A 13,989-nucleotide genomic window follows, 5' to 3' on the forward strand; every position below is an offset into this window, starting at 1 on the left:
AAGTATGTTCCTCACGAAGAGGACGTCCACAGTCGCCACAAAGGGGCTCAGCCTCACACCGGGACGACATGTGCCCAAAGCGCAAACACCTAAAACAGCGCACGTCGCACCGGTAGCACATCACCTTTACCTTCTCCGGGAGAACGTCCCCCTCGAAGGCGAGGATAAAGGCCCCGGTGCCGATGCGACGGTCTTTGGGGCCGCGCTGGACTCGCCGGACGAAATGCACGCCGCGGCGCTCCAGGTTGGCCCTGAGCTCCTCATCAGATTGTAGCAGGAGGTCACGATCAAAAATAACCCCCTGCGTCCTATTTAGTGCCAGATGTGGGACAATGGATACTGGGATGTCCCCTAGGCGGTCGCACGCCTGGAGTGCCGCCGACTGTGTGGCAGAGGTGGTCTTGATAAGAACGGACCCTGATCGCATCTTGCTAAGAGCCTCGATTTCCCCGAAGACGTCCTCAATGTGCTGAACAAAGAACATGGGCTTGGAGGTGGCGAACGTCCCCCCATCGGTTCGAGAACAGACCAAATAGCGGGGGAAGTACTTCGCCCCAAGCCGGCGGGCCTGTCCCTCCTCCCATGGAGTGGCCAAGGGGGAAAGGGCAGGAGAACCAGAACTAGAAACGGTACCTTTTCTTTTGGAAGACTCGGCCGCAGAGCGACCTGATACGTGTTGACGTTTCATCTGCGAAACGTCCACCCCGATACCACCCACTCCGACCAGGGGTTCTCCCCACGGGTGCCACCCAGCCGCAGCAAGGGCCACCTGGCAGGATGACCATTGCCGGGAGTCCTGATGCCCCAAGGAGACGGGCATCTACTCCTTGGCCAACGTGGGGAGGGTGCAGCTCAGGTATCGGCAGTACGATCCCTGTGTTGTCAGGGGGCTACAACCCAGAGGGTACATGACGACCCCACCACAACGGTCTGGCTACCGTGCTGGATTTCTGGTGCCATGGAAAGTCCATCATGATCGCTGGTGCAGATGGAGATGCACTATGGGCGTAACTTGGACAACCCATCAGGCGTTTAGGCCCAATTTGAGGAATAATGGGTATGGTTACAACGCCGGTGCAATGCTGAGTGCCAAGGTCTTAGTGCACTTAGGACCAGTGGTACACCATGTAAGGTGTCCTTCCCCAAAAGGCTCGTACTTCTGTAGAATTTTGAAAAATGGCGGTCAAACCCCAAGGGGGACCATCACATAGAAGGCCGAAACGGTTGAAACTCCTTTTAGTCGCCTCTTACGACAGGCAGGAATACCTCGGGCCTATTCTTACCCCGGACCCGCAGGGGGAATGGATGTGTGTGATGTCCTTAGGTTAGTTACGTTTAAGTACACTGCTGGCCACCATACATGCTACACCCTGAAGGAAGCATCCGAATCAAGTGAAATTTACACCACGGGTTTGCAGCGATGAGATATGCAACTGATTAGAATTTCAGCGCAGACGCAAATCACGCGCGCCTGTGGCGCCACCTCATAGCGCCATTTAAGGCTTGGCGATTTCGACGAGTGTACGTTCGGCACGTGTGTTTACCTTGTGGTTGTTTCACAAGACGATCAGTTGTGCCTCGTAGACAGCAGCGAACATCGTTTTATCAAGCATCCGAGTTCGACAGAGGAAGGATAGTGGCTTACCGAGATTGTGGATTATCATACAGAGAAATCGCTAGTCGTGTTGGACGAAACCAAACAACTGTAATGCGGATATGTGACCGTTGGATGCAGGAGGGTACGACGGACCGACGTGGTCGATCGCATTCACCTCGGTGCACCACTGCACGTGCTGATAGGCAAATTGTGCGCATGGCAGTGACGGATCGCTCAGTGACATCCCGAACCATAGCACAGCACATTGCGTCTGTAACGCATCATCCAGTGTCTGCGCGTACCATTCGACGCCGTTTACAGCAGAGTGGTCTGTCCGCAAGACGTCCATTGCTTCGTCTACCATTGACGCAGAACCACAGACGTCTCCGTCACCAATGGTGTGATGACAGAGGGATGTGGATGGCAGAATGGAATGACGTTGTCTTTACTGACGAGGCACGCTTCTGTCTGCAGCACCACGATGGTCGGATTCGAGTGTGGAGACACCGTGGAGAGAGGATGCTGGACTGCTGCATTATGCACCGCCACACTGGTCTTGCACCGGGTATTATGGTATGGGGCGGTATTGGATATTACTCTCGCACGCCTCTAGTACGCATTGCCGGTACTTTAAATAGCCGGCGCTACATATCCGAGGTGCTGGAGCCAGTTGTCCTTCCTTACTTTCAGGGCTCGGCCACAGCCATATTTCAACAGGATAATGCGCGACCACACGTGGCACGCATTGTCCAAAGGTTCTTCGTCAATAACCAGATTGAATTGCTTCCCTGGCCGGCTCGCTCTCCGGATCTTTCGCCGATAGAAAACATGTGGTCCATGGTTGCTCAACGAGTGACCCAGATTACATCCCCAGCTGCCACACCAGATGATCTTTGGCAACGTGTGGAAGCTCCTTGGGCAGCTGTACCCCAGGAACACATCCAACGTCTCTTTGACTCAATGCCGAGACGTGTGGCAGCGGTGATCTCCAACAATGGCGGCTACTCTGGCTACTGATTCTGGCAGGAACCACATGTCACAGACGTCTGTAAACGTAATCATTTGATACTTGGTCAACATGTTATCTACAAAATAAATTTTTTTGTGCTACCTCTTGTCTTTGTTGGTGTTGCATTTACGGTGGCCAGCAGTGTAGTTCTAAGTCTAGGGGACGGATGACCTCAGATGTTAAGTCCCATAGTTCTTGGAGCCATTTGAACCATTTTTTTTTGCATGTCTTACACTACAAAAACACTGTAAAATGACGAATACTGGTTACGGCAGTCTCTAGTGTGCATTCCTTTAGGTAATTCCAAAGTCAGTCACCAGATTGAACAACGACCAGAAAATACCTTGAGTTCCTAGGTACACTACCCTCCAGATAGAACCATCTCATCTATAGACATATAAGGGGAGAAGAAAAAGTGCCGCACTTGGAGGTCGGCATATGATTCCTCATCTAGACTGGAGACAAAAGCTTATGTAGCAAACTAAGATCGGGTACATTTTGAAAACGCATGTATATAGACGAGGAGATGGCAACACTGTCATATCGTGCAGCACATCAGAAAAACGTGCATCACCCCACACTACCGCACCATCCGTGTGAGCCGTGTGCGGCTCGCGTTCATGCCGTTTGTTCTTTGGTATTTTGACACGTCGACTGGCGTATTGTTTCTTCCTTACTTACTGGCGTAACGAAGTTGCTGGCTTGCCTCCTTGAGTGGCAGCAGCAGCGCTTATCGATATTAGTACTGTCGTACTATCTTTGATGTGACCGCTAGTACGTGGTGTGTGTGGTAGTCAGTCGGTTGGGACAGACCAGCAAGGAAGTTTCCACGGCGTGAGGCAGGCCGAGACCGCTGGCGGCGTGCACACGCTGTCGGATCGTGAGGCGCTAGCTGTGAGAGCGACGAAGTTCGTTGCCCACCGAACCTGGACCCTGAGGTTGAGTGATCAGTTAACCTGTTATGAAACCTCAAATATTGTGACATTGACATCTCTTCGTTCATTTGCGGGCTGTTGCTCCCAGGGCCGTTCGGGCTAGCAGCAATGTATGATGTGTTGTAGTGGGTGAAATCTTGCAGCTGTCTTCCTGTATCGTGATTAATTATTAAATTGACTGTTACTTGCCAGTGGTATGCACCAGCGGTATTTTCTGCCGTGTGGCCGTTAACGTCCCAATTACCTGCCCTGGTCGTTAGCGTAGTTTTCCGGCAGTGTGCCTTTCCTCGTCGTGTTGATGCTGTCTGGCACGGCCTGTAGTTCGACAGCCTTTTAAGTTGTTTGATTTATATTTTGTTTAGAGTGGTTATTGTTCCCTTGGCTGTTCTTAGACGCCAATTTCTGAAGACATAGTGCTTTTCGTATCCTCGTCCTCTGCCGATATTTTCCATCATTTTGCCGTTGGTAGTGCGGAAGGGAATTGGTTAAATTGTTGGTCGGTCCTTGGGCCGCCCCTAGTATGGGTTGCCATCCGATTATTTAACTTCACCTCTTGGCTGCCTGTCTCACCTCGCCTTAAGTTTGAGCTGTCTTCTCAGGCCGACCCTTGGAACACTTCTGAGCACCGCTTGTTCTGTTTGTTTTAGATTGCGATTTTCATTTTCATTTGAAGCATTGTGCGAGGTCTTCGGCCATGTATTAATTCAGTTTTTTTTTAATTTTACATAAAGGCCTTCAGCAGTGTTAAATTAAAATTTTGAAGATTGATTTTACTTTTAAAAAAATATTTTTTCCTTAAAATTTGTTCTATCTGAAATTGTTTGTAATCCAGGCCCTAAGCTGTTAGTTGTTCGACCTGTTACGTGTGGCCTTCAGCCGAGGATTTACGTGAACCCCTTTAAATAAGGCCTTCAGCCCTGTTTATTCTTTAAAGGAGAATTTTTTATAAGAAGGAAGGAGTTTATTTTATTGTTTGCCTGACTTGGTGTTCAGGCCTTCGGCCCTTGTTTCAAATTTGTTTGTGGCCCTCAGCTGTGCAATTAGTTAATATTTCATTAATTAGGCCTTCTGTTGTTCTGTTGTAAGTTGAAAAAGAAATTTCTTGGTTAGAAAAAATTGTTTATTAATGTGTTTTAATTATAGTTGTCCTTCAGGCAAGTAGTGTAGTCCTTCTACTACTAATTGTTTTCAGTTGCATGTTTTTTTTAAATTTTTACCTTTTATTTTTTATTGCTTTTGGTTTCTAAGCTAGGCCTTCAGCTGTTCTTGTTTCTGATGTGGTTTTGGGCCTTCAGCTCAGAAAGCATATCCAGTTTCTTTAACTAGGCCTTCAACCGTAATGTCTAATTGTGACCTTTTAAATCAATGTGTAAATAAGTGGCTCTTAGAAAAAGAAAGTTGTGTTTTTGATTGTGTAACTCACAATAACTGTTTACGGCCCCATCCACAATCTTAACCTTATCCTTTGCGCTATGTGAGTACCCGGCAACCAGGTTTCACCGTCGTAGCTTACTGAGTAGCCTGCTGAGACATCAAACCCACATCTACCATGGAGCTATACTTCGAATCCTCGTCAGGTTCCTTTTCTATTTTATAGACGTCCGTTCCCTAGTTCTCGTCGTTTACAAGCAGGACATCATTTTGTCACTTGACAAAAGCCTATCATATGTCAGTGGGAATCATTAAACATTATGCATGTGTCTGATTGAAGGAAGACATCGAAGCAGTTCAGAGAAGGCATGCTAGATTTGTTACTCGTAGGTTCGAACAACACTGAAGTGTTAAGGAGACGCTTTGGGATCTCAAATGGGAAGTCCTGGAGGGAACGCGACGTTCGTTTCGGTAAACACTACCGAGAAAATTTAGAGAACCGGCATTTGAAGCTACCTGCCGAACGATTCTGCTCCTGCCAACATTCATCGCGCGTAAGGACCACGAAGATAAGATACGAGAAATTAGGGCCCTTGCGGAGGCGTACAGACAGCTGATAGCTGGCGTTCATGCCGCTTCGGCAATGGTGGATGCAGGTGAGCTGCGTAGAGTTCATCGAAGTATGATCCAGCAAGTGGCGAAGTGTCTGCAAGTGCTAGGTGGTCGCTTTGAACGTCTTCTCTAAAGATAACGTTTCTCGTAAATGTACGCACCTACCGGTAACAAATCCCTCCTCTGAATTGCTTCGATGTCTTCCTTCAGTCAGACTTGGTACGGATCCCAAGCCGGTCGCTGTGGCCGAGCGGCTATAGACGCTTCAGTCCGGAACCGCGCTGCTGCAACGGTCGCAGCCTTGGGCATGGATGTGTGTGATGTTCTTAGGTTAGTTAGTTAGTTAGGTTAGTTAGTCTTAAGTAGTTCTAAGTCTAGGGGACTGATGACCTCAGCAGTTAAGTCCCATAGTGCTCAGAGCCATCTGAGCCATTTTTAGAACAGGTAGGCTAAGGTGAAATCAAACCGTCTCACTGAGATAATAGGACAGCTCCACCACAGCGCGGAGTTCATGCTAGCAGGTGTTGGCCATGCTGCTTGCATTTACAGCGTTACCAGTGCCTCGTTTTCTAAATCACATTTCTATTAACCCCATTGGCGTTACTAGGTTTTGATAGTAGCGCTTTTGTCGTGAACTGGGATGAGGCATCGCGCGCCGACCTCCAAGTGCAGCATTCTTTCTACATCTTGTATAGCGGCTTCAGATGAATAAGGCAAGCAGAGCCGACGCTCGCCAGACATCTCGCTGGACTATGCTCGCAGTACACGCGTTCCGGCGGTGCAAGGAATAATGCAGAATCCCTCTTGCTTTCTGAATACCCGGGGTTAAATTTTTGTCATGGAAGCAAGAGTCCGTAGCGTTTCCGCTCCGCTGCGGCGCGCTAGTCGTTTCTAAAGGAGCAAGAAAAATAGACTCGTAACGCGAGGGCGGCGGCGGCGGCGGCGGCGTCTGCGGCGGTTCAAGGGCCGCGTGCCGCAGCCGCTCCTCGCCTCGCCCCGCCGTCAATATTTCATTACGCCCCCGCCCCGCCCCTCCCCGCCCCCAGCGCCGCCACCCCCGCGCCCGCCGCCCCCGCCGCCGGTGCCGCTTTACATTAAGCTGCGCATCGTCTGGCCTCGGAGCCGACGCGGGCCCGCGGCTTCCGCGCCTTACCGGGGCTTCGCCAAAGTGAGTACAAACAGATTTAGCGCCGCGCACGGCGCCTGCAGACCTGCACGGCCGGGCGCCGCCGCAGTGCTAGAGAAAAACAACTCGACGGCGCGGTACATTGCGCGCCGCTACGCAGAGTTTGTTTCTCCGAGCGCGGGACTACAGAAAACAGGGGACTGCCCGCTGTTCCTGTACTCGAAAATCCGTGCCGAGGAATATCTCCGGGATGTACTGGCGCCAGTGTTGCCCACTACAAATTGTGTTCGCAGGGCATCCACCTTTGTGGAGTGACAAATGAATTGACGACTGCCGTGTCAGATACGTGGCCGTAGCGTGACAAGAGCGCGACTCGCCACCAATAGAAGTGATCCAGCGTTAATAACTCAACACCGTGTCTTCTTCGGACGACAAAGGTGTTCTGGCTTGACTCAGCTCAATGAATGTTAATCAATAAAAGTCTAAAAGAGATTGTTGGGTACTTCCTTAACGGTACACCAATATCAGGAACGTTGTGCTTTTAAAGTGTGTAACAACGTCCCGGCAGCCCATAGTATAGGGTGAATCGGTTAATCCCACCCTGTCCTACCTATAACTAAATAACTGTTGAATAATTTACCTGTTGATAGAACAGTTACAGCCCCGTCCGTGGACACCCCACACAGAACTGATTAAGATAAATTGCACATCATGGGTGCAAGCCGCGCGTTCTAGGGCGCCTTGCTACGATTCGCTCGATTTCCCCCGTCAGAGGTTCGAGTCCTCCCTCGGGCGTGGGTGTGTGTTGTGCTTAGTGTAAGTTAGTTTAAATTAGATTAAGTAGCTTGCAAGCCTAGGACCGATGACCTCAGCAGTTTGGTCAAGTACGAACTTACCACCACCATGGTTAAAAAAATGGTTCAAATGGCTCTGAGCACTATGAGACTTAACATGTGTGGTCATCAGTCCCCTAGAACTTAGAACTACTTAAACCTAACCAACCGAAGGACATCACACACATCCATGCCCGAGACAGGATTCGAACCTGCGACCGTAGCAGTCGCGCGGTTCCGTACTGAGCGTCTAGAAACGCGAGACCACCGCGGCCGGCTCCATGGTTGCAAAAACTATTTCGTTAACACTCGAGGTTTCGAAAAATTAGTTCTTGAAAATAATATTCATCCTTTCTCACTGAAGTTGTTGATGTTCCATGTTGTTCTGATAATAAACGGGTTATGAATTCGCCGAGAGGGTGCCTGGATCATGAAAATGTTTAAGAACAACATCTTAAACTTCTTTTTACAATCAGTACTGTGACGTAATTCCTTCATATAACAAGAAAGAAACCACTCCGCCTACAGGCCACAAGTGGCCCATCGGGACCATCCAACCGCCGTGCCATCGTTAGTGGAGGATGCGGATAGGAGGGGCGTGTGGTCAGCACGCCGCTCTCCCGGTCGTTATGATGGTACTCTTGACCGAAGCCGCTACCATTCGGTCGAGTAGCTCCTCAGTTGGCATCACGAGGCTGAGTGCACCCCGAAAAATGGCAACAGCGCATGGCGGCCTGGATGGTCACCCATCGAAGTGCCGACCACGCCCGACAGCGCTTAACTTTGGTGATCTCACGGGAACCGGTGTATCCACTGCGGTAAGGTCGTTGCTCTTCATGTAACACGACCGTAAATAATGCTGAACAGTCGTGTTCTCAAAATTATGTAATCTAATATAAATGTGACTCTTTTAAAACGAGGTACCAGTTGAAGTCAATATAGTATGTGTTGTTCACTCTTAAATAACCACAAAATTTTATTTCACATTTCTTTATACATGGAGAAAATAGCCCACATGTGTGCAACGGAGACTAGTTACATTTCGACTCCTCTCATCCACAACTCTCTATTGCTCTGATGAAAAAAGTAGCATAAACCAAAGATTCAAAAGCTCTACATCGATAGCGCACTGAATATAATTCATATCCAAATTTCTTCACGTATAACATTTAAGTAGAATAGTGCTCATCAAACAGAAATTGCATTTTGTCAAGTCGGACCAATCAATTAGTTTTAAAAATAATAAATTATAATGGCTAACTGCTGTTGCATACGTTGCATACGTTGCATACGTAGTTAGGATCAAAATTTTCTGCTGATTGAGTGGTAATACTGTAAGCTACATATGATAATGAGTGATCTCAGTAGAAAGTCTAAAATACAAAGAAATATATTTTCAGAGTAAACTAAAAATATATGGGTCACCAAACTTCGAAATAAAGGAATAAAATCACAGTGAGAAAATATGCTCTATAATGTTACAAAATATTATAAAATCAAAGGATGTATCACCATCTACTGTAATCCAGAATCACACAGGCCTAGGCTCGTTACAGCGGCTACGATCCAGGATGGTGCGAGTGGGTGGTGGGGGCGAAGTGGGATCCCAGGTAGGTCAAGAGGAAGGCAGCTCCAAACGTAACAAGTACTTTTATTGATGCTTAATACATAGGGCCAGTGGGCGCCTGGCCGCTGGATTCTGCTGGGCTGCCTGGCGACAAAGCCCACGTTCCTAACACCAAAGTACACCACGCCAGCGGCCTCGTTATGTAAGACAGCTGCAGGGACACCCGCGCCAGTGCTATGGGAACTCGACACTGTTCTGCGTGCTACGATCTCTGGCACCGGCTAGTGGTGTCAAAGAGGGGGAAGCCAACGGCACTGATATGCCCATCTGGCGATGGTGGACGGAGGATGGTGTGCAAAGGAAGCAACTCACTGCATCTAGGGACCTGGTGTGACCAGCTGCGCCGTGCGCTAAGTACGGTTCAAATGGTTCAAATGGCTCTGAGCACTATGGGACTTAACTTCTGAGGTCATCAGTCCCCTAGAACTTAGAACTACTTAAACCTAACTAACCTAAGGACATGACACTCATCCATGCCCGAGGCAGGATTCCAACCTGCGACCGTAGCGGTCGCGCGGTTCCAGACTGTAGCGCCTAGAACCGCTCGGCCACCCTGGCCGGCACTAAGTACGAGAGGGGGTTAGTGCGTAGAGCTGTTCTCCGGTCGTGGCTTCGGATCAGTGACTCCTGCTAGCAGGTTCACGTGGCTTCCTCGTCTGGCACAGCCCCATAGACCTGGTTGGGCTGAGAGACTCAGAATGATTCCATTACAAGAATGGCAAGTATGTACAATGGACAGCAGCGCGCTTCTTGGGCATATGTGTTACTACCAGCCACGTATCTTAAAACACTACTGCCACTGTCAGTGTGCAAACCTGCCTTGCCCTTGCTGCGCTAGTCGGTGCAATACTACTGACTTTGCTGTTTCCCCACAATATTGTGCTGGCCTTGTTGAATCACACTGACTTGACAAAGGTCATGGGGTACCTCCTAATATCGCGTGAAACCTCATAGCGCACCACCTCGCCATTGCAGGGACTCAACAACTAGTTGAAAGTCTGCCAAAGTACTGAGTCACGCTGCCTGTATAGCTTCCATAACTGCGAAAGTGTTGCCGATGTTAGATTTTGTGCACGAACTGACTTCTCAACCATGTCCCATAAAAGTTCGATGGGGTTCCTATTGGGCGAGTCGGGTAGCCAAATTCGTTCGAACTGTCCAGAATGTTGTTCAAACCAATCACGAACAATTGTGCTCCTGTGACATCATGGCGCATTGTCATCCACAAAAATTCCATCATTGTTTGCGGGCATGAAGGCTGTGCATGGCTGCAAATGGTCTCCATGTAGCCGAACATAACCATTTCTAGTCAATGATCGGTTCAGATGGACCAGAGAACCTAATACATTCCACATAAACACCGCGCACACCATTATGGGACCACCACCAGCTTGCAGACTGTCTTGTCAAAAACTTGGGTCCATGTCTTCGTGGGGTCTGCGCCATACTGGAACCCTATCATCACCTCTTACCAACTGAAATCGGGATTCATTTGACCAGACCACGGCTTTTCAGTCGTCTATGGTCCAACTGATATGGTCAGAAGCACAGGAGAGGCACTGTGGGCTATGTCGTGCTCTTAGTAAAGGCACTCGCTTCGGCTGCCACAGCCCATTAAAGCCAGATTTCACCGTACAGTCCCAGCGTATACGTTCGTCGTAGGCCCCATATTGATTTCCGCGGTTATTTCACACAGTGTTGCTTGTCTGTTAGCACTGCAAACGCCGCTGCTCTCGGTCGTTAAGCGAATGCCGTCGGCCACAGCGTTGTCGGTGGTGAGAGGTTACGCCTGAAATTTGTTATTGTGGGCACACTCTTACCACTGTGGATCTCGGAACATTGAATTCCCTAACGATCTCCGAAATTGAATGTCCCATACGTCTGGCTCCAACTACCGTTCCACATTCAAAGTCTGTTAATTCCTGTTGTGCCGACATAATCACTTCGGAAAGCTATTCGCGTGAAGAACACGTGACAGGGTCGCCAATGCTAAATCCTTTTATACCTTGTGTATGCGACACTGCCGCCATCTGTATATGCACATATCGCTTTTCCATTACTTTTGTCCCATCAGTGTACTACAGTGACAACGTTTCGCACTTCCTTGCCCTCAGCGCTGCCGCAATACAGTGCTAACGCTCAATTTAATGTGCCCATACATGATCGTTACGCTACAGTTAGAGGATTGAGTGTGTGTCCAGGCCCGCCCGGTTAGCCGTGCGGTCTAACGCACGGCTTTCCGGAGCGGGAAGGAGCGCCTGGTCCCCGGCACGAATCCGCCCGGCGGATTTGTGTCGAGGTCCGGTGAGCCGGTCAGTCTGTGGATGGTTTTTAGGCGGTTTTCCATCTGCTTCGGCGAATGCGGGCTGGTTCCTCTTATTCCGCCTCAGTTACACTATGTCGGCGATTGTTGCGCAAACGAGTTCTCCACGTACGCGTACAACATCATTACTCTACCACGGGAACATAGGGGCTACACTCGTCTGGTGTGAGACTTTCCGTGGGGGTCCGAACTGCACAATAACCCTGGGTTCGGTGTGGGGTGGCGGAGAGGTGAAGTGGACTGCGGTAGTCGTCGTGGGGTTGTGGACCACTGTGGCTACGCGGCGGACGGAGCCTCTCCGTCGTTTCTATGTCCCCAGTTAACATACAGCATACATACAAGTGTGTATCCAGCTTTCCTTTTATTTTTTTCTGGTGACATGCTACCAGTTGAAGACTGTGGATGAAACGTCAAAGCGAATATGGGGTCAAGCCAATTCTAACTATTTACCAACACCAACTCAATAAATCTGAAAGAAAACAGCTGGTCGTTACTGGGGATTTAGGAATCTACCAGACTGTACTGGTAGCTTCGACGGAAAGCACATCTTAATTAAAGCTGCTATTAAATCCTGATTAACATTTTCGTTTTACTATCCGAATTCTCATAAGCTGTTTCAAACATAAAGGGAATATTTTTATCGGGAAAATTTGGGGATTATGGCTTCTACAATGTTCGGAGAGTATTAAAAGAATATTATTTCGATAAAGCTCTGTTTGGAGACATGTTCCCATTCCCACAACTTACAGCTTTTCTGGAAGACATGTTCCCATTTCCACAACTTACTGCTTTTCTGGAAGATAACTGCAAATTACCTTATTATTCGGCATTGGATGGAGCTTTTCCTCCCTCAAAACACATAATGAGACCATAAGCTACAATAGGTCTTTAACAGTTATATATGTCGTTAAGATCAAAATTCTCTGGTGATAACTAGTAAGTGGAAATACAATGAGCCACATATGATGATCAGTGTTCTCAGTAGAAGTCAAAAATACAAAGACATTCTGATTGAACGAGAGATAAATAAGACACATGAAATATGGGTCCCCAGACATCGAAATGAACCAATAAACAGACAATAAGAATGTCGCAAAATATTACAAGATCTATGGGTGTATCATGCTGTATAATTACAGCTGTATCGCCATCTACTATACTCCTGAATCGCACAAGTGTAGACTCCTTATAGCAGCTGTGAGCCATGATGGTGTGAGCGGGTAATGGAGGTGATGTGGGATCCTGGGTGGTTCCAGAGAAAGGCCGGCCACTGGATACCGCACGACTAGCTACCCTCACACCCCGCGTTGCTGACGCGGAACAACCCCGCACCGGCGGCCTCGTTACGTAAGCCTGCTGCACGCATCCTGCGCCAGCGGTGTGCGAACTCTTCAATTCTGTGGCTGGTACAGCTCCTCGTGCCATACGGTGACGTCATGGAGGGGGTATGTTCCCCGAGCTGAGACGCCCGTCTGGTGATGGCGGATGGCAGCGGGTGTGCACGGAAAGGGACCCACTGCCCACTGGGCAGGACTCGGCCTTGCTGCTAGAGTTGACCTGGCCTTGAGCCAATAACCTCTACTAGCAGGTCCATGTGGCACCTCGTGCAGCACAGCTTGGTTCTGATTGGGCTCCGAGACTAGGTCAATTCCGTTAAAAGAACGACAAGTACTTATAGTCAGCAGCGGTGCGGTTGCATGAATGTGTCACTACCAGTCATGCACTTTAAAACACTAATGATACTGTCAGTATGGAGACCTCCATTAGTTGGTGGAGTATTGCCGATTTCTGTGTTCAGCAAGGTAAATTGCGTCACAACATTGCGCTGGACTTGTTGAATTGTTAGTGTGACAACTCCCACACTCGTGTGCCGTCAACACAGCTGAATTTCACTACAGTCGAAATGTTGAAGATGTATCACTCTTTATTTTTTCTGAGGACACGCTTCCATTAGAAGAACTGAAGCTGAAAGGCCAAAGGAAATATGGGATAATGTCTATCCTGACTATTGACTGACGCCAACTCAGTAAATTCGGAAGAAAACAGCTGATCGTTACTGGAAACTTTGGTATCTACCAAACTGTACTGGTAGCTTTGACATAATTAAAGCGACGGCTAAATCTAAACCAACGTTTTACATTTACAATCCACACTCTTGTCAGCTATTTCAGATGCATAGGGATATTTTTATCGACTAGCGTAGTTGGGTGTGGCTGCAAGAGTGAATGCGGGGGGAAGGGGGAGTAATATTACAGTAATATTATTTAGATTTAGAGAACTGTATGGAGGTGCATTCTGTCTTCCAGAATTGACAAATTTACTGGAAAATGATCGCAAATTTCCTTATTATTCTACGCCGGATGGAGCTTTCCCTCTCACAAAACATATAATGAAGCCATATCCTTGTAGACAATTAACAGATGAAAGCTACATATTTAATTGTGGCTCATCTAGGTGCAAATGGTTCAAATGGCTCTGAGCACTATGGGACTTAACTTCTGAGATCATCAGTCCCCTAGAACCTAGAACTACGTAAACCTAACTAACCTAAGGACA

The sequence above is a fragment of the Schistocerca piceifrons genome, chromosome 3 (genome assembly GCF_021461385.2).
Source record: "Schistocerca piceifrons isolate TAMUIC-IGC-003096 chromosome 3, iqSchPice1.1, whole genome shotgun sequence".
In the NCBI taxonomy this organism is placed as follows: domain Eukaryota; kingdom Metazoa; phylum Arthropoda; class Insecta; order Orthoptera; family Acrididae; genus Schistocerca; species Schistocerca piceifrons.